Here is a 26,907-nt window from a genome sequence, read left to right on the forward strand (position 1 = left end):
CTCGATTCCCACGTTTCTCATTTCAGTTATCCTTGTAGAGGAGGTAGGGGTTTGATGAAGGGCGGGGGGTGGGGGAGATAGTGATTGTTTTAATTTTTATTTTTTTCTCTTATTAGTTATTCCATTTTTTTTTTTAAATTCTCTAATTGAGAATTGTAAACATTGTTTGTAATGTAAAATGTGAATATCCATTTCCTTTTCTGATCAAGGAAAATGGTTACAATTATGGATATTATGCTAAATGGAATGGTTTATTTCATTTATGTAATGGTTGATATTATTTACTGATTTGTACTTTCTGTATACAAATTTTTCATTTTAATAAAAATATTTTAGAAAGAAAAAAAACTAAAATGAAACAGTGCTTTCTGTTCATCCCCAGACAATAGTCGGTAACTGAAAAAGATTTTCCCTGATGTCTTCCGACCCAAATATCATAAATTGAACATTGTCCTGTTTTCTTATTGAACTAGTGAATGATTAAAATTCCTAGCTGGGTCAGGAATAGATTCCAAGTTAAACACAGCAAGTGTTGGAACTTGAGGTAATAGGGGCAGCTGCTGCGAAAAGTCAATAACATTTCATCCAAACTCAATCAGGAGCTTAGGTGCGAGGGAGGGAGCGAGGGAGGGCGCGAGGGAGGGAGCGAGGGAGGGCGCGAGGGAGGGCGCGAGGGAGGGCGCGAGGGAGGGCGCGAGGGAGGGCGCGAGGGAGGGCGCGAGGGAGGGCGCGAGGGAGGGCGCGAGGGAGGGCGCGAGGGAGGGCGCGAGGGAGGGCGCGAGGGAGGGCGCGAGGGAGGGCGCGAGGGAGGGCGCGAGGGAGGGCGCGAGGGAGGGCGCGAGGGAGGGCGCGAGGGAGGGCGCGAGGGAGGGCGCGAGGGAGGGCGCGAGGGAGGGCGCGAGGGAGGGCGCGAGGGAGGGCGCGAGGGAGGGCGCGAGGGAGGGCGCGAGGGAGGGCGCGAGGGAGGGCGCGAGGGAGGGCGCGAGGGAGGGCGCGAGGGAGGGCGCGAGGGAGGGCGCGAGGGAGGGCGCGAGGGAGGGCGCGAGGGAGGGCGCGAGGGAGGGCGCGAGGGAGGGCGCGAGGGAGGGCGCGAGGGAGGGCGCGAGGGAGGGCGCGAGGGAGGGCGCGAGGGAGGGCGCGAGGGAGGGCGCGAGGGAGGGCGCGAGGGAGGGCGCGAGGGAGGGCGCGAGGGAGGGCGCGAGGGAGGGCGCGAGGGAGGGCGCGAGGGAGGGCGCGAGGGAGGGCGCGAGGGAGGGCGCGAGGGAGGGCGCGAGGGAGGGCGCGAGGGAGGGCGCGAGGGAGGGCGCGAGGGAGGGCGCGAGGGAGGGCGCGAGGGAGGGCGCGAGGGAGGGCGCGAGGGAGGGCGCGAGGGAGGGCGCGAGGGAGGGCGCGAGGGAGGGCGCGAGGGAGGGCGCGAGGGAGGGCGCGAGGGAGGGCGCGAGGGAGGGCGCGAGGGAGGGCGCGAGGGAGGGCGAGAGGGAGGGCGCGAGGGAGGGCGCGAGGGAGGGCGCGAGGGAGGGAGAGAGGGAGGGAGAGAGGGAGGGAGAGAGGGAGGGAGAGAGGGAGGGAGGGAGAGAGGGAGGGAGAAGGGGGGGTGGTTGAATGGTGTTGGGGGAAGGGTTGGTAGTCTGCTCTTACTGTGTGTTGGTTTTGTCTGAAGGTTTTTTTAAGGTTGGTCTTCGAGTGGTTATTTTAAAGTTGTTTGGTTTTCATATCGAATTTCTTGGAAATTGCTTTTGTGATAAAAGGCTGGTTTCGCTGGTCTCCATCTTCCCCCAGGACAGATACAGTGACAGATGAGCTGAATTAATTTTTTTTTTAAATAAAAAAAAATCAGGAGCTTAAATTAAATGTAAAGTTTCTCTCTCTCCACCAGTTATGCAATGTCCCTCACCTTCTCCGTTTTATTTTTGCTTTAAAAGACGCCATTAGCTTTGATACCAAAGCAAGGAGAGAATTTTTTGTGGCACACGAGAGGCTGCAGACACTGAAATCTGGAGCAAAAATATCAATCTGTTGGAGGAACTCAGCAAATTAAGCAGCATCTGTGGGGGGCTGTGGGGTGGAGGGGGAGAGAAGAGAGTGGCTAATGTTTCAAGCGGGAACACATCAGCAAGGTCAAGAGCAAATAACTTGGATCTTCAGTTGTTAACTGATCAACATCACCCCAATACGAGTTAGATTTTACAACCTTTACAAGAATGTTTGTTTTAAAAAAAAATCTGTAGCAAAAAAATGTATTATGTCATCCTGGAAATTAGAAGATAACTTGAGAATACAACAATGGTACACAGAAATGAATAAATGTATTCCATTAGAAAAATAACCTATAATTTAAGAAATAATATTGCAATATTTGAACAAATATGGGAGCCATACATGAAACATAATAGAGAAAAACTTACCGGGGACATCTTCCACCTAAAATGACAGAAGGAGAAGAGAATGAAAAGAACTGACTCAGTGGAATTTTTTGTTTATTTTTATTGAGTGACAACATTGTTTGACGGGTTTAATGTATCTTAGATTCTGAACTTTAAATGAATGGGAGGGGAGGTAGGGAGGTAGGGAGGGTGGGATGGGAAGGGGGGGAAGAAAACGTCACTGTATATATTGGAAAAGGAAAATGTATGTATCTTGATCAATGTAGTTTATAGTGTGAAAAATAAAAAAATTTTTTAAAAAATCTGTGACTGTTGTTTTCCTTACAGTGGGTTACCACTCATTGCAAGTTTAAGAATAAACTTTGCAGTTGACGAACTAAAAGCAGATATTACCTAGTCTCTCGCGGCAAGTTGGGTGGTTTTAAAAACGGAATATGCTTAGCTATCAAGCATCATTAGCCTGGAGAATCCAGTTTTCATTCCTGGGTAATGATTGATTCCAATGAAGTCATTAATCTAAAAGATTAACTCGGTTTCTCTCTCCCTTAATGCTACCCGATTTGCTGAGAGTGTCGCATTTACTCTGTTTTTATTTCAGATTTTGTTTCTAACGAGTAGTTAATTGTCTGTTTTTTTTAAAACATGAATTTTTAATTACGATTGTCATGTGCTACTACCACATGATACTTGCATTGCATTTCCAGTTCTTAAAAGTTACTTGAGATGGAGGAATATGCATTTACATAGAAACAGGTCAGAGAGGTTGCACGGAATGTAAAATCACCAAGTCAATGGAGCAATTTAAAAGCAAGGTAACAACTTGTTTAAAACCCCCAAAAATGCTGATCCAGCCACATGGAAAAAGCTTAAATTTCCTTGCAGAGATAGGTCCCAGCTTCTCCGAACAAAGGGTCCCGCCATGTTGTTGCTATCCCAACCAGATTGGAGGAACAACACCTTATTTTCCGTCTGGGCACTCTCCAGCTAGATGGCATTAAAGATGACTTTTCTGCTTTCTACTAAACCTGCTCACCTTTTATTTCCCTTCCCCCTTTCCTATCTTTCCAGTTCTCCTCTCCCTTCCCCCTTATCTACCAAGCCATCCCTCCAACCCCTCATTGTGGCTGTCCCCTCCCTCCTTTCTCCACCTACCATGTCCTGCCATTGCCACCTCCTTTCCCCCTCTATTTGTTCAGGCAACTGCTGGCATTTGATGAAGGGCTCAAACCCAAAAAGTTGATTATGTATCTTTACCTTTGCTACACAAAGGACACTGTTTGACCTGCTGAGCGTGTTTTTACTTCCACCATGGTGTCTACAGATTTTTGTGATTTACTTCATATTGTTTTGAGCCCAGAGGATCCCAAAACCCAGCAGCAATAGAAATTCACCGAGGCAAATGGTTACTTAAACAAAAGTTGATTTAATTATCTTTAAACATGAAAACAGGATCAAACTTTAAGTTATTACTATCAACTTAACCCCCTTCTAATTCTAAGCGCATGTGTATGTAATGTGTGTGTAAATTTAAGAAAAGTTCTTTAATTCACAGGCCAATCTCACTTCTCAAAGTACACTGGTTGCTGGCAATTCTTACACTGTGCACAGAATTTAACATTTATGAATCTTCACCAGGCTTTGGTACTTGAAAGGTAAATGGTTACCGCTCAGAAAGTCCTTGTCGATTTTCAGAGAGAGATTTGTTGCTCATTGGACACCCACAACTGATTCCTTCTGAACAGCCACTTCTGTGACTTGCCAAAGAAACTTGCCCCATCAGGGTTTTCCAGGTGATAAACTCTTTCTTTCAGGTCACTACAGAGTTCCTTTTTGTTTCACTTATATCATGAAACCTTATACAACCAGCCATCTCCTCCTGTATGGTTTTGACCAGGCTGAACTAAGAACTCACAGCCAGTCTTCAAAATGAGGTTTTTCCACAAGCTTTCCAGCTTGTCCTGTTCCAGTCCCAGCTGCTGCTGCTGAACTGTAGAACTGAATTCTCGCTCTCTCGCTCGCTCTGAGAAAACCACATGACCCCCGTAGAACAGATTGTGGCTCCAGACCTAATCTTCGAGTTCATTCATCTGTTCATTTCCAAAACAATAATCCATTACTCCACAGCATGTCCAATTAACACCTACTCATGAAGTTCTTGTAGGCATTCTTCAAAGTTTTTGCAAAGGCAGGCGGAGCCTGGACTGCCTGGCTTGAGATTTGTTTTGAAGTGTTTGTATCTGTATGTGACCTAAACTTAAAAAACCCGCCACAATTTATCTTCTTTAAAACATAGTTTAAGATATAACATAATCTAATCACAATATCAACAGGGACTTGATGGAATGCAAATTTCAATTCCTGACATCTACCACACACCATTAACCAATTATGTAAAATCAACCTTGACACTGTCTCACCAGCTATGCAAATAATTGGTTAGTTAGAGATTTGCCCAGTACATCAGCAATTCTGGCACTTAAAACAGGTTTGCCAACTGGTACAACCAAAGCTCATGATAAGATCAGAATGGAACTTTTACACAACACTAAGCTGTGTACAGCCTCAGGTGGAGCAGCTGAAGCGATGGGTCACCAATCACCAATATTGTGATGAATGTTTCCCTGCATTAACCTCACAGAGAAAGCTTGATCACAAAAGGTTAGCCAGTGAAGTACAGCAGGAGAGGGTAAATGAGGGTAAATGTTGCAAAGGGACTGGAGGTTAGAATGAGGGAATTTTCCTGGGTGCTGGTCAGGCCTCACCTGGAATATTGCACACACTTTGGAGCCCGATGTATAAAAAAAAGTTACACATTGAAATCCTTTTTATCAGAATTCAAGCAACCAAAAGCCTCAAGCAAACAGCAACAAAGAAAAATCATGGAAAACCAATAGGTAAAAAAATAGGGAAGTTTAAAATTGGCCTAGCTCGCCATTAGTTCACCAATCCATGCAACTCGCAATCTCGCAACCAGAAAATTCATTTATCCGGCATCTAACAATCTTCATAGGTGCCAGATACCAGGGGTTTTACTGCAGTCGAACTGGAAGCTGGGCAAAAGAGATCCACTTGACTTATTCCTGGGATGAGAGGATTGTCCCTTCAAGAAAGGTCAAACATGTTAGGTTTCCATTCTTTGAAGAATAAGGGGTGACAGATTGTCCAAATATCAAATTCAGTTTGTAAAGGTTGCCATGGCCAGGAAATATATAGTGGTTATCTGGAAGTCTGACTCCCAGCTGAGTACCACATGTTGGAGCAGGGAGATGCAGAGCTGTGTTCCCCTGGAGAAAATCACCTAACGACAGTCCCGGAACATCAAGATTGAAGAAATGACTGAGACCCAGTTGACACGCCCCCAAGTTTTTTTTTTTAATTGTCTTCTTTTTGGTTTTTTTTGTACACTTTAAGTTTCCTGGGTATCCCCTTGGCTTATGTTATCTTTGGATTATTTTTGTGACCCATTTGTAACCATTGTTATTCTGTTGGGTTTTATTTTCTTTTGTAACTACAGTACAACTCTGACTCTCCAAATCCTCAGTTATCCAATTTCTTTTTGAAATTTCAGATAAACGCCATCAGAAACAAATCAGAAATCCTCATTTATCCAAAATTTTTTCAGAACCAAACTGACCGGGGACATCGGGCTCCCGCAGTGGTGGCAGCGGGAACCTTGGGCTCCTAGCACAAGCAGGGCCTTGCTGGGGGAAGGTGTCAGTGATCGGCGTGGCCAGCATTTATTTTTGGTGAGAATTAAACATTATTTCATGCTTTAAAAGCCTTCCCTTGTTGTTTAAACACTGTTACAAGTGATTTGCTGTTGCTACTGGGGTGTTTTTTTTTTAAATGACCAGTTATCCAAAAATATTGTTAATCTGAAATATGCCTGGTCCCAACCATTTTGGATAATCGGAGTTGTACTGTAGTATATGTTTATTGATCTATTGTTTTTGGGTGGAAAGGAAAGACTAGTAACTAGTAATATACTCCGTAAAGAGAAAAAATGTTCTCCTGTGTTATTTGAAGTGCTTGAGTCTGTAAAATTAAAAATAAAATATTCAAAAAAAGAATAAGGGGTGACCTTAAGATGATAAATGGGCATGACAGAATAGATGTTTCCACTAGTGGGAGAATTTTGAACAGGTGGACACAGGATGATTATTTAAGTTGGGGGTGTACACAGAAATTTCTTCTCACAGAGGGTTGTGAATCTCTGGAGACCTGCGTCCCCAGTACATTGTGGAGGCTAGACCATTAGGAGCATTTAAAGTGGAGGGAAATAATCTTTTGAAAGATTTAGGGGTTGTGGGTTCTGGGAATCTGGCAGAAAGAGTGGAGGTGCAAGGTAGCTCAGCCACGATCATGTAAAATGGCTCCATTATCCGCTCCCAGAAATTGTGTGGTTTCCTCCATCAGGACTGCTCGTTCAAACTCAAAAATGAGCGACAGTCAGCCCTAAAATTGAGAATGAAAGTCAACCTCCAACGAAAGACTCAGAGCATTTAATGGTTCCTATCTACTGGAGGTTTTCCACGTTTTATTTCAATTGTTTTGAAAGGTTGGTATTTAAAAGGCTTCATGGTCATTGTTCAGCTGTGCATTTCCCAGCCGCACAAGTTTAAACCTAGAGATATCATGCAGCAAGAATGCATTATCGTTCAAATGATAAAACCAACCAACAATAATACATCCCTGTTCCAATGAATTTTACAGCCATTGAAATGCTTCTAAAAAGTAATCAGCATGTTACAGTGAGAAGTGCAGCAGTCAATCAGAACAAAGCCATCTATTAAATAGAATGATGCGACCATCTGTTCCTGATGACTTTATTCATAAAGGCATTCAGTTGTCTGTCCATACCCCTCCCTTCCCAGCAACTGCTTATCATTTTAGTAAGTCATGAGAGATCATGGTGGGGTGGGGGGGGGGGGGCAGGGGGGCAGCAAACTAGTAAAAGCTCCAATATTTTGAGAATATTCACCAGGAAACATTTTGAAAATTGAGTCCACTATCATTCCAAGAGTCAGCCTTTAAAACAGCTGCTGGCCTGTAGGCATTGTTTTCTTGGCCCTTTGAGTAGGGGACGATAAGCTCAAAAACCCAGTCCTTGCTCTCTATGAACTTTTAACTAAGGCTGGTTAAAGACTGGTAGTACTCAAATTAACATGTCATTTATGCTTGCTCAATAAAAAAAAAATTTTCGATAAATTTCAAATGAACGACGATAAAGAGGCCCCCTCCCAAATAAGCAATGCCTGGAATTCTCTGGCAAAGGACTTGGTTATATCACTGTGCAGCCCATGTCTTCTTATCCAGAAAATATGTATAGGTTTATAAGGAGTAAAGACTAAATATATCCAGCTATTTTTAACCTTTAAAAATATTTAGCCTTCGGATGAGAGAAATATAAAAGGTTTGATGCTCTGAATAAAGCAGTTTGGTTTACAGTTCTTAAAACCTGAAGTATCTCTCTGCCCACAAGATCGGGCAAGAAGGCAGAGGAGGTAGATCCATGTTAAAAGATAATAAAATCACAGCCCTTTTCATGGACAAGATACAGGTCAAACAATTTAATTACATTGAGTAAAATTATAAAGTAAGATAGGAAGTCATAAATGACCCCCTTAATGTCTAGAATTTTATATATGAATTATTAATTGAATGACTAATCTTTTCCATGTGCAAACAGGACATGAAATCTCGGGACATGAAACCTTCCATTTAAATAAAATCACACGTCACACCAGAAGAGAGTCAAAAGAAATAGCACGACTCTGAACCAAAGATGCATGTGTTGAGGTTCAGTTTCAACAACCTCCAGAGAACAAAGTACCTTAAGCCATCAGTTTATGAGACCCTTACTATTATCACCTCCAGAACCATTCCCTCCCGTTGTGCCAAAGTGGGCCACCAAAGGATTCGGTGTTAAATCTCCAAGGAAAATTTTTGATAAAGTATGGAAAACCTCTCTCCAGCAATTTTCTGGACTAGGACAAGTCCAGAACATATGAATTAACGCTTCTCCACTCTTACACAGAGACAGTTTAACCTTATTTGTCTAAGCACCACGTCATTATGTTATACCCCAACAAATCATTCTCATAGTGGGTTGCATCCATGAGCATGGTCGAACAAGAGACAATGGGAAATGCAGGATTAGAAGGCAGCAGATCATTGGACCAAACAGTTTGGATTAGTTGCACAAGAGAGGGACAAGTTTCCAGGAGACGGTGAAGTGGGTGGGAAAACATCTGATGACAGCTATTAAGTTTAGATATGTAGTTTGCACTGTATGTACAGACATGGGAGTTAATAATAGATGTTGATACTAGAAGAGACTGCAATTAAGAGTTTTTATATGGAGATTATTCCACCTCACTGACAAAAGACAAAGGAGGAAAAACCCAACACCCAACCCCAACCAACCAATTTTCCCATGCAACCGCTGCAACCGTGTCTGCCTGTCCCGTATCAGTCTTGTCAGCGACAAACGAGCCTGCAGCTGACGTGGACATTTACCCCCTCCATAAATCTTCATCCGCGAAGCCAAGCCAAAGAATTCCAGTTAACTATGAGGGTGAAATGCCACAAAGGTTTAACAGTCAAACCCACATCATCAGCCTCCATCACACCTGACAGAAATGATAATTAAACCCTCCGTTCAGATGGCAGACTTGTTAACTGAGTGTTCTCAATCAACAATGATGCTCCACTAAAGCATGTTAACTGATGTAACAAGAAAACAGGGCAATGGATTTTGGCACAAGTTTCCACTAAGAACATTCCATGCTACATGCCAAGATATTCCCACATGTCTGTCTCAGAAGCAAGTGTGCTACTGACAGAGTCACAGGCAAAACCTGTTTTTTTTTTCAGGGCCAAGTAGTCCTGAATCTCCAGTGCAAATTATTAAATAGGAAATAAAAGTGGCAGATGAATGGGTTTCAAATGGGTTCTAAAACTCAAGTAAAAAAATAGTTCCTTACTGTAGTTGTCCGAGCCTGGAGAAAAAATTTCAGACTTGTACCAAGTGGTTTTCTATCACAGAAAATGCAATGAGAAACAGAATATTCATTTAGTTTGCGTTTGCCTTAGAGATACGGCCAAATGTGACCTATTAACCTTCGAACTCCATACATCTTTTGAATGCAGCTACAAGAGCGTCGCACTAACCAGGACACTCTCCAATGCTGCCCTATTTATACAAGGCATCTACTCAATGCACGTGTTGAGGTTCAGTTTCAACCATCCTCCAGAGAACAAAATACCTTAAGCCATCAATTTATGAGACCCTCATTATCATCACCTCCAGAGCCATCCCACTTGCCCCATAAACTCCAGTGATTCGCAATACTCCCACTTCTCCCACCCTGCATCATCTCATGGACTATTTATTGAGTTCTTCAACATCCATGCTTATTCCTGAAACCTTCCCACAATCTCACCTATTCAACAATCTGTTCATCTCCCAATCCCAAGATGCACTCCTCACTGCACATTATCCTCCTCTTTCACACCACTCTTAACTTCTTTGTTTCTTCAAACCTTCCACACTCCAAAACCAACCAAATAATTTGTTTATCCCATATTCCATACTTTTAACAGCACTCAACTTTCAAGTTGGTATTGAGAGACTTTACATTTTTTTGCCATAAAGTTGTTATTAAAACCAAAAGTCATCATTATTTCTTACCACGCCAGACCCAAATCTACAGTGAAATTATTTTTAATTTGGAGATGAAAAATGCTGTTTGGGCCAATTGAATATAAACCATCATTGAAAACTAATTGCATCCAAGTGCATTTATTCAAGATCCAGAAACAGTGGGCCTGAAAGGAACATGGCAGCAGGGAGCTGACATGGATACCAAAAGGCGACGGCCCAGCATACTCTGTGGGGAGAACCATTTAGATTCAGAAGTCTGGACACAGCAAGGAGGATCTTAGCAATAAAATCTGAAGCAGATATGCAGGGTGACAAACCAGGCAGTGTCTTGGTGAAGTAGAGAAGGTTGATGAGCGAGTGATGGTCCAGTGGACCGTGTGGGGTGAAACATTTACAGAAGTGGGCACTGTGCTGAAGAACATAGCATTGGAATTGGCATGGGCAGCCAGGTGAAGCAGGAAGTGCGGGGTGTTAGAAAACCAAGCAATGTGAGGGCGTGAAGGATGACGAACCAGTGAGCCAGTCATTTTTCAGCAGATAAGGTTCACAGGACCAGGGGCAGCAACTTGGTGCTCGAGTGGACATGAAAGGGATGCAGCAGCTGGGAACTGAGGCAGACGCTCAGGGGTGATGGCCCAGAGGACCGTGTGGGGTGAACCATTTACAGGACTAGACACAAATAAGGAGAAACTTAGTAAAAAAATGTGCAATGGTTCTGAGTGGAAAAGCTAGTATGGGCCACTTTTGGGTTCTGAGGCACCCAAGTTTCTAAGCCTGTTATAAAACAATGCCATTTGAAGCAGTGAAGGGTAATGTTAGTTTTAAGCAGAAAGACAGGTGACAGCTTGATGCCCAAACCAACCTGAATAGAACACAGCAGCAGGGGACTGAAGCAAATCATGGGATGAAACCTTTACAGGGCTGGACACTGTACAGAGCAACATAGAAGTGGAATTGTCAATAGACGGCCGTCTGGTGAAGGAGGATGTTTGTTAGACTACCAATCAATGTGAGGATGTGACCACCAGTGCAGTAAACCATGTTAATATGGGCCTTAGCCAGTCCTCTCAGCTTTGTAGGTCAATTCAACCTCTCCGCAGTTCAAAGAGAACCTCATCTTTGCCCCAATGATTCCTCTGAACAACAAATACCCCAGTTCTTGAACTCTCAGATAAACCTCCCCGCACCCGGATGTTGCATTCTTTATGCAGTGCCAGGTCACAATGAGCTGTTGCTTTACAACTCCAGGAACATGGGTTCAAATCCGACCTCAGGTGTTGTCTGTGTGGAGTTCTTTTTGTGGCCAGATGGACTTCACATGGATGTTCTGGTTTCCTTCCACATCCCAATGACATGTTAGTCGGTAGAATAAATGGCTGCTGTAAGGTAGCCCTGGTATAGGTGAGTGGTAGAAGAGTCAGTATGGAGTTCATGGACACGTGGGAGATAATGGATTACAAGGAAATAGATCTTACTGTCATAACACAAGGACAGAAATTCTTACTAGCTGCACCCATTCAGGGTCATACAATACACCAACTATGATAGCATAAAGTATCACAATATGCCATTTCAGAATAAAGCATGATAAATATAAAAGGATATATAGGTAATAGTTGCAGTTAGTGCAACATTTAAAAAAAGGTGATGTTTTAATGGTGCGGACAGATCTTTTGGTGGTTCTTGATATTAGGATTGTACGAGAAGGTTCAAGATGTTTGAAAAAAATTGTTCCCAAATCTGGAGGAGTTGGACCTGTGGTTTCAGTACCTTCTGCCTGAAGGTTGCAATAAGAGGGTGATGTGGATCCTTTAAGATACTGATTACATTCTTTTTTTACTTTTCACACTATGAAGCATACTGACCAAAATACACACAAACGTTTCCCTCTTGAATATACACAGTGTCATTTTCTCCCCTTTTCCCCCCTCCCTTTTCCCCCCTCCCTTCCCTCCCTCCTTCACCCCCCCTCCCCACCCACTCAACGTTCAACCTATATGATACATTAAACCCATTAAACAATGTCATCCCACAATGAAAATAAACAAGAAATTTGTGTCTTCTACTTTTACATACTGGGTCAGTTCATTTCGTCTTCTTCTCCTTCTATCATTTTAGGCGGTGGAGGTCCGCGGTAGGACTTCTCTGTTGTGTTCCATGTACAGTTCCCAAATTTGTTCGAATACTGTGATGTTATTTCTGAAATTATGATATTTTTTTCCAATGGAATTCATTTATTCATTTCTATGTACCATTGCTGTATTCTCAGGCTATCTTCTAATTTCCAGGTTGACATAATGTATTTTTTTGCTACAGCTAAGGCTATCATAATAAATCTTTTTTGTGCTCCATCCAAATCGAGTCCAAGTTCTTTACTTCTTTTATTACTTAGAAGAAAGATCTCTGGATTTTTTTGGTATGTTGCTTTTTGTGATTTTATTTAATCAACTAATCCCTTTCACAATAGATAACCTTTCCTTTAGAGAATGGGAGAGAAAAGGGATCAAAAGAATAGAAAATTGTTTTTCGGGAAATAAATTATTATCTTTTGAACAAATGAAGGACAAATATAATATAACTCACGATACAAGGTTTGCATACCACCAACTGAAAAACTACTTGAAGGACAAATTGGGAAACAGTCTGAGGTTACCAGAAGGAAGCAATTTTGAGTATGTGATTACAGACACAATGATAATTAAAAGATTTATAACAAACATGTACATCAAACTGCAAGAGAAAGAGAACGGGGAAACAAACTGATTACATTCTTCAGTCAGCATCTTACTGTTTAGTGCCCTTGATGGACTTGGTTAGGATTTGCCACTTTCTGCTGCTTTTGGGTTCTGAGGCGGGGGGGGGGGGGGAGAGCGGAGGGGGGAGAGCAGGGGGGGGGGGAGAGCGGGGGGGGAGAGCGGGGGGGGAGAGCGCGGGGGGAGGGAGAGCGCGGGGGGAGGGAGAGCGCGGGGGGAGGGAGAGCGCGGGGGGAGGGAGAGCGCGGGGGGAGGGAGAGCGCGGGGGGAGGGAGAGCGCGGGGGGAGGGAGAGCGCGGGGGGAGGGAGAGCGCGGGGGGAGGGAGAGCGCGGGGGAGGGAGAGCGCGGGGGGAGGGAGAGCGCGGGGGGAGGGAGAGCGCGGGGGGAGGGAGAGCGCGGGGGGAGGGAGAGCGCGGGGGGAGGGAGAGCGCGGGGGGAGGGAGAGCGCGGGGGGAGGGAGAGCGCGGGGGGAGGGAGAGCGCGGGGGGAGGGAGAGCGCGGGGGGAGGGAGAGCGCGGGGGGAGGGAGAGCGCGGGGGGAGGGAGAGCGCGGGGGGAGGGAGAGCGCGGGGGGAGGGAGAGCGCGGGGGGAGGGAGAGCGCGGGGGAGGGAGAGCGCGGGGGAGGGAGAGCGCGGGGGGAGGGAGAGCGCGGGGGGAGGGAGAGCGCGGGGGGAGGGAGAGCGCGGGGGGAGGGAGAGCGCGGGGGGAGGGAGAGCGCGGGGGAGGGAGAGCGCGGGGGGAGGGAGAGCGCGGGGGGAGGGAGAGCGCGGGGGGAGGGAGAGCGCGGGGGGAGGGAGAGCGCGGGGGGAGGGAGAGCGCGGGGGGAGGGAGAGCGCGGGGGGAGGGAGAGCGCGGGGGGAGGGAGAGCGCGGGGGGGGGGAGAGCGCGGGGGGGGGAGAGCGCGGGGGGGGGGGAGAGCGCGGGGGGAGGGAGAGCGCGGGGGGAGGGGAGAGCGCGGGGGGAGGGAGAGCGCGGGGGGAGGGAGAGCGCGGGGGAGGAGAGCGCGGGGGAGGGAGAGCGCGGGGGGAGGGAGAGCGCGGGGGGAGGGAGAGCGCGGGGGGAGGGAGAGCGCGGGGGGAGGGAGAGCGCGGGGGGAGGGAGAGCGCGGGGGGAGGGAGAGCGCGGGGGGAGGGAGAGCGCGGGGGGAGGGAGAGCGCGGGGGGAGGGAGAGCGCGGGGGGAGGGAGAGCGCGGGGGGAGGGAGAGCGCGGGGGGAGGGAGAGCGCGGGGGGAGGGAGAGCGCGGGGGGAGGGAGAGCGCGGGGGGAGGGAGAGCGCGGGGGGAGGGAGAGCGCGGGGGGAGGGAGAGCGCGGGGGGAGGGAGAGCGCGGGGGGAGGGAGAGCGCGGGGGGAGGGAGAGCGCGGGGGGAGGGAGAGCGCGGGGGGAGGGAGAGCGCGGGGGGAGGGAGAGCGCGGGGGGAGGGAGAGCGCGGGGGGAGGGAGAGCGCGGGGGGAGGGAGAGCGCGGGGGGAGGGAGAGCGCGGGGGGAGGGAGAGCGCGGGGGAGGGAGAGCGCGGGGGGAGGGAGAGCGCGGGGGGAGGGAGAGCGCGGGGGGAGGGAGAGCGCGGGGGGAGGGAGAGCGCGGGGGGAGGGAGAGCGCGGGGGGAGGGAGAGCGCGGGGGGAGGGAGAGCGCGGGGGGAGGGAGAGCGCGGGGGGAGGGAGAGCGCGGGGGGAGGGAGAGCGCGGGGGGAGGGAGAGCGCGGGGGGAGGGAGAGCGCGGGGGGAGGGAGAGCGCGGGGGGAGGGAGAGCGCGGGGGGAGGGAGAGCGCGGGGGGAGGGAGAGCGCGGGGGGAGGGAGAGCGCGGGGGGAGGGAGAGCGCGGGGGGAGGGAGAGCGCGGGGGGAGGGAGAGCGCGGGGGGAGGGAGAGCGCGGGGGGAGGGAGAGCGCGGGGGGAGGGAGAGCGCGGGGGGAGGGAGAGCGCGGGGGGAGGGAGAGCGCGGGGGGAGGGAGAGCGCGGGGGGAGGGAGAGCGCGGGGGGAGGGAGAGCGCGGGGGGAGGGAGAGCGCGGGGGGAGGGAGAGCGCGGGGGGAGGGAGAGCGCGGGGGGAGGGAGAGCGCGGGGGGAGGGAGAGCGCGGGGGGAGGGAGAGCGCGGGGGGAGGGAGAGCGCGGGGGGAGGGAGAGCGCGGGGGGAGGGAGAGCGCGGGGGGAGGGAGAGCGCGGGGGGAGGGAGAGCGCGGGGGGAGGGAGAGCGCGGGGGGAGGGAGAGCGCGGGGGAGGGAGAGCGCGGGGGGAGGGAGAGCGCGGGGGGAGGGAGAGCGCGGGGGGAGGGAGAGCGCGGGGGGAGGGAGAGCGCGGGGGGAGGGAGAGCGCGGGGGGAGGGAGAGCGCGGGGGGAGGGAGAGCGCGGGGGGAGGGAGAGCGCGGGGGGAGGGAGAGCGCGGGGGGAGGGAGAGCGCGGGGGAGGGAGAGCGCGGGGGAGGGAGAGCGCGGGGGGAGGGAGAGCGCGGGGGGAGGGAGAGCGCGGGGGGAGGGAGAGCGCGGGGGGAGGGAGAGCGCGGGGGGAGGGAGAGCGCGGGGGGAGGGAGAGCGCGGGGGGAGGGAGAGCGCGGGGGGAGGGAGAGCGCGGGGGGAGGGAGAGCGCGGGGGGAGGGAGAGCGCGGGGGGAGGGAGAGCGCGGGGGGAGGGAGAGCGCGGGGGGAGGGAGAGCGCGGGGGGAGGGAGAGCGCGGGGGGAGGGAGAGCGCGGGGGGAGGGAGAGCGCGGGGGGAGGGAGAGCGCGGGGGGAGGGAGAGCGCGGGGGGAGGGAGAGCGCGGGGGGAGGGAGAGCGCGGGGGGAGGGAGAGCGCGGGGGGAGGGAGAGCGCGGGGGGAGGGAGAGCGCGGGGGGAGGGAGAGCGCGGGGGGAGGGAGAGCGCGGGGGGAGGGAGAGCGCGGGGGGAGGGAGAGCGCGGGGGGAGGGAGAGCGCGGGGGGAGGGAGAGCGCGGGGGGAGGGAGAGCGCGGGGGGAGGGAGAGCGCGGGGGGAGGGAGAGCGCGGGGGGAGGGAGAGCGCGGGGGGAGGGAGAGCGCGGGGGGAGGGAGAGCGCGGGGGGAGGGAGAGCGCGGGGGGAGGGAGAGCGCGGGGGGAGGGAGAGCGCGGGGGGAGGGAGAGCGCGGGGGGAGGGAGAGCGCGGGGGGAGGGAGAGCGCGGGGGGAGGGAGAGCGCGGGGGGAGGGAGAGCGCGGGGGGAGGGAGAGCGCGGGGGGAGGGAGAGCGCGGGGGGAGGGAGAGCGCGGGGGGAGGGAGAGCGCGGGGGGAGGGAGAGCGCGGGGGGAGGGAGAGCGCGGGGGGAGGGAGAGCGCGGGGGGAGGGAGAGCGCGGGGGGAGGGAGAGCGCGGGGGGAGGGAGAGCGCGGGGGGAGGGAGAGCGCGGGGGGAGGGAGAGCGCGGGGGGAGGGAGAGCGCGGGGGGAGGGAGAGCGCGGGGGGAGGGAGAGCGCGGGGGGAGGGAGAGCGCGGGGGGAGGGAGAGCGCGGGGGGAGGGAGAGCGCGGGGGGAGGGAGAGCGCGGGGGGAGGGAGAGCGCGGGGGGAGGGAGAGCGCGGGGGGAGGGAGAGCGCGGGGGGAGGGAGAGCGCGGGGGGAGGGAGAGCGCGGGGGGAGGGAGAGCGCGGGGGGAGGGAGAGCGCGGGGGGAGGGAGAGCGCGGGGGGAGGGAGAGCGCGGGGGGAGGGAGAGCGCGGGGGGAGGGAGAGCGCGGGGGGAGGGAGAGCGCGGGGGGAGGGAGAGCGCGGGGGGAGGGAGAGCGCGGGGGGAGGGAGAGCGCGGGGGGAGGGAGAGCGCGGGGGGAGGGAGAGCGCGGGGGGAGGGAGAGCGCGGGGGGAGGGAGAGCGCGGGGGGAGGGAGAGCGCGGGGGGAGGGAGAGCGCGGGGGGAGGGAGAGCGCGGGGGGAGGGAGAGCGCGGGGGGAGGGAGAGCGCGGGGGGAGGGAGAGCGCGGGGGGAGGGAGAGCGCGGGGGGAGGGAGAGCGCGGGGGGAGGGAGAGCGCGGGGGGAGGGAGAGCGCGGGGGGAGGGAGAGCGCGGGGGGAGGGAGAGCGCGGGGGGAGGGAGAGCGCGGGGGGAGGGAGAGCGCGGGGGGAGGGAGAGCGCGGGGGGAGGGAGAGCGCGGGGGGAGGGAGAGCGCGGGGGGAGGGAGAGCGCGGGGGGAGGGAGAGGGAGAGCGCGGGGGGAGGGAGAGGGAGAGCGCGGTGGGGGAGAGCGTGAGAGATTATTAGAAACAAAGACCCAAGTCTCATAAGGATAAATTAAGTAGACATCCAAGGACTGTAATTGTATGAATCAGAAGTCAGGGAAAAAAAATCTAGGATGGAGGAGATGTTTTAAAAGGGATTTCCAGACTCGACTTTGACACATGAAGACATTGGCACTGATGATGGAGCAATTTAATCTGAAGACATTCAAGGCCCCAGGTCCAACATGCTATTCGCATCACTCAAAGTGCAGAAACGTACACTCAATACCAGCACATTAAAAAGTTACTTCATTGGTTGTAAAGTACTTTCAGTTATCTGGAGAATCGGATCTGTGAGTAGGTTGGTTGATCTCCTGCTTATTTTGCTGCCTAAGTCCAAGCAAAAGGCTTCAGACAACTACTGGGTATGTCAAAGAACATCGTCCTATACACCAACTACATTATGACCGAGTGTGAATTCGCACTTGCTTTTGGTTATGGTCAAATTAAAACTGTTTCATTTCTGCTACTGGCTTTGTCTTCAACATCCAGACTTCGGGTTGAGTCAACAGCCCTCTGGGTAACCTGATAACAACCTAGTGGTTTAGTTGTGTAATGCTTTACACATTTCTGCTCAACAGGTTAATCGTCTATTAAAAATATGTTGAAGCTCTCCTTCAAACGCCCTAGTTGGCCTATTGAAATGAAACAGGCCAGATGAGGTATGCTGTCATAAGTGGCTTGTAAAGGTTGAATCCTTCACCATACCACACTTGCTCCTGATTCCATTCTGTCCTGCTCCTGTCTCATGTTACCTAGCAACTACCCAATCAATGTCCTTGTGATACCTTAGCAGCTTAAGCTTAGTCAAAAACTGTTTGCTTTCACATCAGGATGTAATTATAAGGCAAGGAGGAAATGTCAATTGCTAAGTTTTGTGTCAACATACTCCTGAAGTCAGATGACTGCATTCCCCTGCTCCACCTATTATGTACATACATCAACACCTATTTAATTTTCAGTAAAATAATGCCATGGATCTCCACAAAACAACAGAATAACTTATTAAAATAATCTTTTTGTTCCTGTAAAAATTGGCCAACAATGTTCCTCTTGAAGAGGAGCTCAAGTGCTACTGTTTCCTGCAAGATTCGTTCATTCACTCCAGGGCAGCTATTAATGATTAAGACACAGTCCTCTCAGATTTGTGAATTATTTCTCATTGTTATGGTGACATTTTCCAATCAGCCGAGATTTGGTTTTGGTGTGGTTAAGAACTCAGCCATTACAACAAACACTACTCATTGGGCTGGGCAAGAGAAACAGAGTTGACATTTCAAGGCAATTAACTTTTGACAAAACTGGGAAAATTGAGAAGACAAGAAGATTTCGAGTGCCAGAGACAGTGAAAGTGAGAGGTTTGTTCCACCATCCACACCAACTCTCTCCCCCACCTCTCCCCCCCCACCTTCCCCAAAAGACTGAACTATCAGAAGAAATCAAAAACCTGCCCAGCGAGTACACGAAGCAGAGTTGTGAATGCAGCTCAGGGGACATGACCCAGGACTCGGTAATGGAGAGGGTCAAGAACTTCAAACTCTTGGGCATTAACATCTCCGATGATCTGTCCTGGAGCCTCCGTGTCGAAGAAATCACGAGAAAGGCTCACCAGTGGATATACTTTGTGAGGTGTCTGAGGAGATTCGGTATGTCACCGAAAACTCTCGAAACCTTCTCCAGGTGTACCATGGAGAGCATTCTGGCTGGTTGCATCACTGCCTGGTATGGAGGTGCCAACTCTCTCTCCACTCTGTTACCATCCAAAAAAAAGTACAGGAGCCGAAAGATAAGCACTCAATGGCACAAGGACAGTTTCTTCCCTGCTGCCATCAGATTCCTGAATAACCAAAGACACTGCCTTACATTTCATGCAGTTTTTAAAAAAAATTATTTATCGTTGTAAAAGTAGCTTATATGAATGTTTGCACTGTGACGCTGCCTCAAAACACCGAATTTTGTGACTTGTTCATGACAATAAATTCAGATTCTGACCATAAAACCCCTTTCCCTCCATCTACAGCATCCAACATATTAATAGACTTATCCCAGCCTGGCCACACGCTTTTCTCCCTCCTCCCTTTGGGAAGTGAGATCACGCACCACCCAGATCCACAGATTGTCTTTTTCTCACCGTAATCAGACCACTGAAAGAATCCCAGATGGCGGAACGGTTATTACAACACTATTACAGCACCAACAACCCAGGTGCGAATCTGGCACTCTCTGTAAGGAGTTGGCATGTTCTCCCAATGTCTGCACGAGTTTCCTCCAGGTTGTAGGTTAATTAGTGGATTTGGGCTAGAAGGGCCTGTTACCGTGGTGTATGTCTAAAATTTAATAAAATGTTGTCTTTGTTCTCACTGATCTCTCTCTGTATCTCTGTACTACTGTTTTACTGCTGAAGTAAAACAGATCTTCTCAATTTACCTCCATACACTTGAAAATAAATGAACTTGGGAAGGGGAAAATATGGAGCGAGAGAGAGAGTCGTCAAAGGGAAAATGAAAATGGCATTAACTGAATTGATATCTGATTGATGGCAGGTCCTCTACCTGGTGGAGGTGTAGGTGGAGAGAGACAGGAGAGGAAATAAACGATTCAGGACCATTCTGCACCAAGAAATCTAGATGCTTGATAAAGCCATCACCTTTTAACTGGTCCACAGTATAGGACAGGCAGGTAGCTTTGATGGTGAGAGTGACATTTTGCCATTTCCCCTCAAAGAATTTTGACCTGCAGAAGAAAAATCAAGATAACTGCCCAGTGAGTGCATGCAGTAGTACAGAGAGAGATCAGTTAGAACAAAGACAACATTTTATTAAATTTTAGACATACAGCACAGTAACAGGCCCTTCTAGCCTTGCAAGCTTGGTGCACCAGACAGACCACATTCCACAATAAACTTAGCCCTGGGAAGTTTATGTTCACCATGAATCAACAAACTATAATGATACAAATCCAAGAATAAATTTATATGAGTCCCCAGATTTACCTAAACAAAAATGTTAAAAGTGGTGAGTTTGAACCATTTCAAATTGCTGAAATAACAGGGTAGAATCTTCTAAAGGTGATAATCGTCCCTGCTCATTGTTGCGAAAGGACTGATGGGGTGGGGGGGGGGAAGGGGAAGATGAGTCATTATCACTTATTCCCAAGTTTATTTCTGCTAGTTTATTCTTCAAATTGAGTACAAATGACTTGGAAAAGAAGCACATTCACTCTTCCTCATCGATATCCAGCACTGCAAAGCAGATCAGTTTGTGAATCACTATTCACATAGAGGATTTATGTCTGAATAAAAATGAGACAATTTAACTTTGGACATGTGTACTCTATGAGCCACTTTAAATTGCAACAAGCAGTGTCATACACAAAAAGGAGGTTGTATTAATCAGATTACAAATAGAGTCCCAAACAACATCCAAAAATGACATATTCAAATCCTGTTTCCAATCATTTTTGATTTTAATTAGTGAGACTATTCTTAAATCCAGCAAGTTATCAATAATTGATATTGAATCTTTATGGGAAAGCTGTAAACCAAAAAGTTAATCAAGAATGTTTGCCTTGGGAATTTGTGGGGGGGGGGGGGGGTGGGGGGCAGAAAAAAAAAGGATTTTTGATTGAACAGTGTCTAATTTGTAAATATCTAAAAAGTGTTTGGCAAGTTAAATTTTACCACCACTTGTTCAAAGGAATAAAAGTGTCTTTAAAACATTGAATATCTAATCTATGCCACTCCTTAAAAGCAGTATCTACCAAAAGGTTGAAAAAGTAGATTAGATATAATAGGGCTGAATGAAAAAAAAACACACAGATGCTGGAGAAACTCAGCAGGTCAAACAGTGCCTTTCTGTAGCGAAGGTGAAGATACATCACCAACGTTTCGGGCTTGAGCCCTTCATCGAGGTGTCACATATGGCAGGTGGATTTAGTACAGATTGGAATGGTATGATAACATCACCTATACTAGCCAAACTCAACAAAAAGCATCACATACCCGTGAGTGCGACGGCAGGTGGGTTTTGTTTTATTTTGAGACTGCATTTTCAAATAATTATAATATTCCTTGTAAAGCCTCAATTTTGAATGTACTGCCTTAGCACCAGATTGCGAGGACGTGTTCTGCTCCACTTCACACTGTTTGAAAATGCCTCATTACCATGCTTAATTGTGTAGCAAAATTCCCACACCGACGTAAAAAAAAGAATGAAATGGGTAGATGGACTAAATGGCTTTTTCTTACACGGTGAATAGTAGGGCCCTGGAGGGTGTTGTGGAAGGCAAGAAATGCATTCAAATGGAAACACAGGCAGACACGATGGTGAAGAAGGCACATGGCTTAATTGTGTTCATCAGAAAGAGAGGATGATGAAGAGGAGAGCAAGAGGAAAAAGAATAAGGAGAGAAAGCCTTGAAGAATTCAAATGAGCACACAAAAGTGTCAGCAAAGTGAGTCCTTGTTAGCAGAGAGATTAAAGAACTAGCAATAATAACAGTATATACAGGCCTTCATGCCTGCTCCATCTAGCAATAAAATCATAGCTGATCTTTTACCTCAGTGACACTGTCCTGCATTAACATTTCCATGCTTTCAATCCCCTATCATCAAAACATCTATTGTTGTCTTTCTCCACTCAACAGCTGAGTCTCAGAGAATTCCCAAGATTCACTATTTACACGGTGAAGAGGCTTCTTCCCTTCTCCGGCTTGAATGGCAGACTCCTTACCTGGATGTAGTTGACCTTGGTTTTAGACAAAGTACAGAAATCCTGGAGGAACTCAGCAGGTCTCACAGCGTCCATAGAAGGTCATTGTCGACATTTCGGGCCTGAGCCATTCCCCAAGGTGTTTCACTCCTGGTTCACTAAAGGCAGCATCCTCCCTGCATCAGGCCCTATAAATGTGTCTGAATGAGACTACCCCTCATTTAGATTCATAAAAGATGTTACCAGAACAAAGGAGAAACTAGAAAGACTGGGATCTTGCTATGGAGCAAAGGAGGCTGATGGGTGACTTTATACAAAATCACAAGGGTCATAAATAAGGTGAATGGACATTGTCACTTTCCCAGGTTGGGAGAGTCCAAAACGAGAGAATCTAAACACAAGACATGCAAGATGAAAATCGGCGGGGCACTTTTTTCCACCCAAAGGTGTTTGGATCGAGCTGCCAGAGGAAATGATAGAGGCAAGTACCATTTCAATATTTTTTAAAATCAGACAGGAATATGGGGAGAAATATCCAGGGGGGGGGGGGGGAAGAAAAGGCCAAAGGGGGCCTGCTCAGGTAGACAAGTGGTTTATAAACTTTTTCTTTCCATTCACATACAACTTAAGTAATCCCTATGCCAAAGGTGCTCAGTGATTAGTAAGGGATTGCTTAAGGTGGTACGCGAGTGGAAAGAAAACCACGGTTTGAATCGGACCTAATTGACTCGTTATATGCACGGTTTCAGAACTCCAAAGTGACAAATTTTTCCTCAAGCAAAGTATTTCAGTCAGAATTGGGTCGAGAGTAGCGATTCTCAACTTTCCCTTCCCACTCACATCCCACCTTAATCACAGAGCACGATGGCAGAGGGATTACTTAAAGTGGGATGTGATGAGAACCACTGGGCTCAAGGGTCTTCTTCCCTGGCCAAGGAGTCAAGATAGAAAGTAAGACAGGGAAGTAAATCGGGTTAGTAACTTACCAGGGCGATACTTGGGGTTTGTTTTTCCCCCCAGACTCAAGCGGAGGAAAGTTGTCAAACTAGAGGATACTGCCCTGAACGAGTGTCTTTGGCCATCGGTGACTGCTGCCTCCGGGAGGGAGAACTCTTCATGTCACCGAGTACAGGGACGAGGAAAGAAAACGCGTGATACAATTGTCGGGCCCATTAATTATCAACCCCTTTGCGGGCTGCAGTTCAACGATGTTGCAGACTTAACTCAAAGAAAAGCAAAGTTTACCTGTGATCCGAGTATGGGTTCGAGCAGGGATTTCCCGGAATGGCCCCGTTGGTGCCGAGGTGCACAGTGCAACACGAACTAACACAGCGGAGCCGAACCCAACGTCCGGGCGAAGCGCCCACCCCGCAGCCTCGCCGGGCTGCTCGTGCTCAGAGACATTCCGCACCCCCTACCCCAACCCCACCACGTCCTGCCCCAAACAGAGCGTCACCCAAAGTCCTTGGAGCGAGTGAGGAACTCCGAGTGCTCTGGGAAGAGGCAGGAGTTGGCACTCCAAACTATCCCGGAGCACCCCTGTCAGGGGAATCTGAACTCTCTCTCAATTTGCCAAGCAGATTGTTGCAGTCAATTTCCGGAAATTGACCACATAAGATGCTTATAGTTTCCTCAATAGTGAGGGAAACACCGGTGTGTGGTTTTTTTTGGTCTTTAACCCTTTGAGGCCCTCCGGGTTCTATAGTCAACAACTGCAATGTCCATCGTTCCTTTAATGTGATGCATGCACATAGACTGTGCAGTGCAGAGCAGATTCAAAAGCTCAGTCGATCTGATGTACCACGTAACGAGCCCAGAGGACCCCAAAACCCAGTAGCAATAGATATTCACCAAGACAAATGGTTACTTAAACTAAAGTTGCTTTTAATTATCTTTAAACATGAAAATAGAATCACACTTATCAGTAATTCAAAGTGCACATGCACGTAATGTATGTGTAAGTTCAGAAAAATTCTGTGGTTCACTGCCCAATCTCACTTCACTAAGTTCACTGGTTGCAGGCAATTCTTCTTCTGTGCACAGAATTTAACATGCATAAAGTTCACCAGGCTTTGGTGCTCAAAAAGTAAATAGTTACTACTCAGGAAGGTTCTTGTTGGTTTTCAGAGAGAGATTTGTTGTTCCTGGACAGCCACAACTGATGTACTTCCATCAGTCACCTCAGTGTCTTGCTGATGAAACTTGCCCCGTCAGGGTTCTCCAGATGATAACCTCTTTCTTTCAGGTCACCTCAGAGTTCCTTTTTGTTTCCCTTATTCCAAGTGAAACATTAGACAGCCAGTCCTCTCCTCTTGCATGAACCACAAGGGCTGTTAACCAGGTCGTCTTCCAGTCAGGCTTGCCAGCTTGTCCTGTTTCCGTCCCAGATACTTCTGCTGGCTGTAACACTGTACAAGTGACCTGATGAGTGTGTGTGTGTGTGTGTGTGTGTGTGTGTGTGTGTGTGTGTGTGTCTCTCTCTCTCTCTCTCTCTCTCTCTCTCTCTCTCCGAGAGAAAGCTTGTTTGACTCTCTCTGCTTACTACATGACCCTCTTACAACAGCAAGTTCTCCTTCAGATTGTCTGCAGCACTGACCTACTCTTTCATCTATTGCCTTTTGCAAACAACAATCCATTAGTGAAATCTCTTGAGCACTCTTGAAAGCTTTTGCAAAAGCTGTTAAGGCCCCGATATGTCTAGCTCCAGTATTTCAAATAAGATCTGTTTTAATGTGTTTGTATGTGACCTACACTAAAAATAACTTTCCCAATTTATCTCCCCAAAACATATCACAATCAGCATTAGGACTGCTCTAGGACCTCAGGCTTCCATTACCATCGAAGGGGAAGTCCCTAAAGACACACCTAAGGTATGGCAGCCAGGGCACATGCCCTGGGCGCAACTTGGAGGGGCGTCAATGCCCTCGCTTCGCCCTCCCATGATTGAACTCCAGTACTGAGCCCAACGCTGAGTCCCACCTTTCACCTCATGCTCATCGCCAGTCAACCTGACCACTGATCCTGCTCCTGCTGTGGTGCTGCCTGAGTAAGCTCAACATCTAACTCCCAATCCCGACGTGACACCCGACTGCCTCTCTGATTCTATTCAGTCCCGTCCGTCATGCACCCCCCAATCTAACTCTCATCACCCGACCTCCTCAGCCTCTCTTATCCTACCTAGACCCGTTCATCGGCCCCTCCCTCCCATCTAAATCCCGACACCCGACCGCCTCAGTCTTGCTGATCCTAACTTGCCCCATCCATCCACCCACCCGCCATCTAACATCTGGCGCCTGACTGACTCACTGATCCTCAGGACTTCTCCTTTAGCCTTGTCCTCGTCACCTACCAACCCAACCGCTTCACTGATCCAGCACCGACACCTGACCATGAAACATTTCCTTATGAAAAAGAAGGTAAATGGAACTGAAGGAAGGAAGAGACAAAAGTTGGAAGCTGAGGAAGCCAAGGAGTTGAGCAAGTTCTTCATGCCATTCTTTGAAAAGCCTGGAGTAAGTAGTTTGGCACATTCCATGGAGCTGCCTGCACCTGCTACAGATTTGTTAGAATCTGAAGGTGTCATGAGCCGAGGAGGAAGTCAAGTCAGATAAATCCGAGTATGATGAGATTAAGAGGGAGGCTGCCACAGAGAACGTGGACATGACTAGAGGGGTAGATGATGGTGGTGGTGTTTATAATGACAAAATTTTACCTGATGAGATTGAACCTGACTATACTAAACCTAGTGAACAGGCTGGTGTCTGCCATACCAGAAGTGATTGACATTGGACTTCTGAAGTTTGACAAGGATACTGGAAATGCAATTCTGCTTGATGTGTTGAGAAATTAAATAATAAAACTTGGTTTGAAGTATTTTAAGAACATCAAGGGGCCTTTCCTACCAACAAAAAAAACCACTCAATGAACAAAATGTGGTTCAAGACTAAATTGGGAAATGGTCATGGTGAGGAAGTGACTTGCTCACGGCCGGTATAGTCCCCTTCCTAAAGGTCTGCATTTTTAATCTGTTATCTTCTCTATTTCTGGTCAGACCTGTTGAATCCTGAGGTCAAGTAAAGTCAACACTCTTAGATTGAGTTCAAATATGCTCAGTTTTATCCCACCATTACTGTTTTTTACTCCCTAAAGCTCCTGTGCAACATGCCAGCCATTACAGTCGATAACCAATCTATATTATCCTGCAAGGCATTATCGTCGATAACCGAACTATCTTGTTTATCACTACGACATCACCATCAATCCTTATTGGAACAGGAAAGTGGATTCAACTAGTGGAAAGCACCTGAAATAATTAGAGTTCATGAAAATGTCAGGAATCATTAGGAGTGCTTCACACAGTGGAACAAAATGGAAAGAAATTTAGCTGGAAACAGAAGATTTATTGACATGGAATTTCAGTCACTGATTGAGAAGCGACGTGCTATCTTGACGAGAGTCCTTCACTGCATAAAATTCCTTGCAACTCAGATCCTGGCTTTGCGAAGACACAGGGAGGACTTAGCGAGACGATGACTCCAATATGGGAAATTTCCTTGACTTACTGAAACCACTGGCCATCTTTGACCCTGTCATAAAAGAACATTTCAGATGTGGAAAGTCATCCACGTCTTATCTTTCACCGGGTGTTCAGAATTATTTCATCCACTATTTGCCAGAAGCAAATAGTGAAGCAGTCATAGAGCCAAGTGATATGGTCTCATGATCAACTCGACTCCTGATCAGGCACACTGTGAGCAGAAGTAGTGAGGTAAGTGGACATTTATTTTGAGAGGAAAACAGTCTGAGAAAAAGAGTCCTTCCTTAGTTTTATTCAGGTAAGCAGAAGGATGCTGAGAGCTTGGTGAAGACATCTTGAACGTCTCCAATAACTCAGTGGTTAGAGCACTGGTCTTGTAAACAAGAGGTCATGAGTTTGTTCCTCACTGGGGCCTCATTTCTGTGACAAGGTGATGACTCTGTCTTCCTTACAGTAGACAAAGTTAAAGAATTTCATGTATACTACATGATGATAATGGAACCTTTATATTTAGAGAAGAATGAAATGGAGCAACAAGATTGTCGGTCACACTGCTATGACAACACTGCTGTGATGGCGACACACAGAAGTGGTGTTCATCAAAGAATAAGTGAGAAAAACAACACGGCAGTGTTTGTAAATTGCGACAATCACT

The 26,907-nt window shown here is 48.9% G+C and overlaps 1 protein-coding gene across 1 annotated transcript in view; it reads right to left on the reverse strand.

The window, feature by feature from the left end:
• The window catches only part of cracr2b (calcium release activated channel regulator 2B), a 137,257-nt gene extending 114,167 nt beyond the window's left edge, over positions 1-23,090 (reverse strand). The window contains exon 1 of the mRNA XM_069896715.1: positions 22,961-23,090. The gene's annotated coding sequence lies outside the window, so the exon portion shown is untranslated. The remainder of the gene's footprint in view (positions 1-22,960) is intronic.
• Between the last annotated feature and the right edge of the window lie 3,817 nt (positions 23,091-26,907).

Source organism: Narcine bancroftii, chromosome 1 (assembly GCF_036971445.1).
Source record: "Narcine bancroftii isolate sNarBan1 chromosome 1, sNarBan1.hap1, whole genome shotgun sequence".
NCBI classification, from domain to species: Eukaryota; Metazoa; Chordata; class Chondrichthyes; order Torpediniformes; family Narcinidae; genus Narcine; species Narcine bancroftii.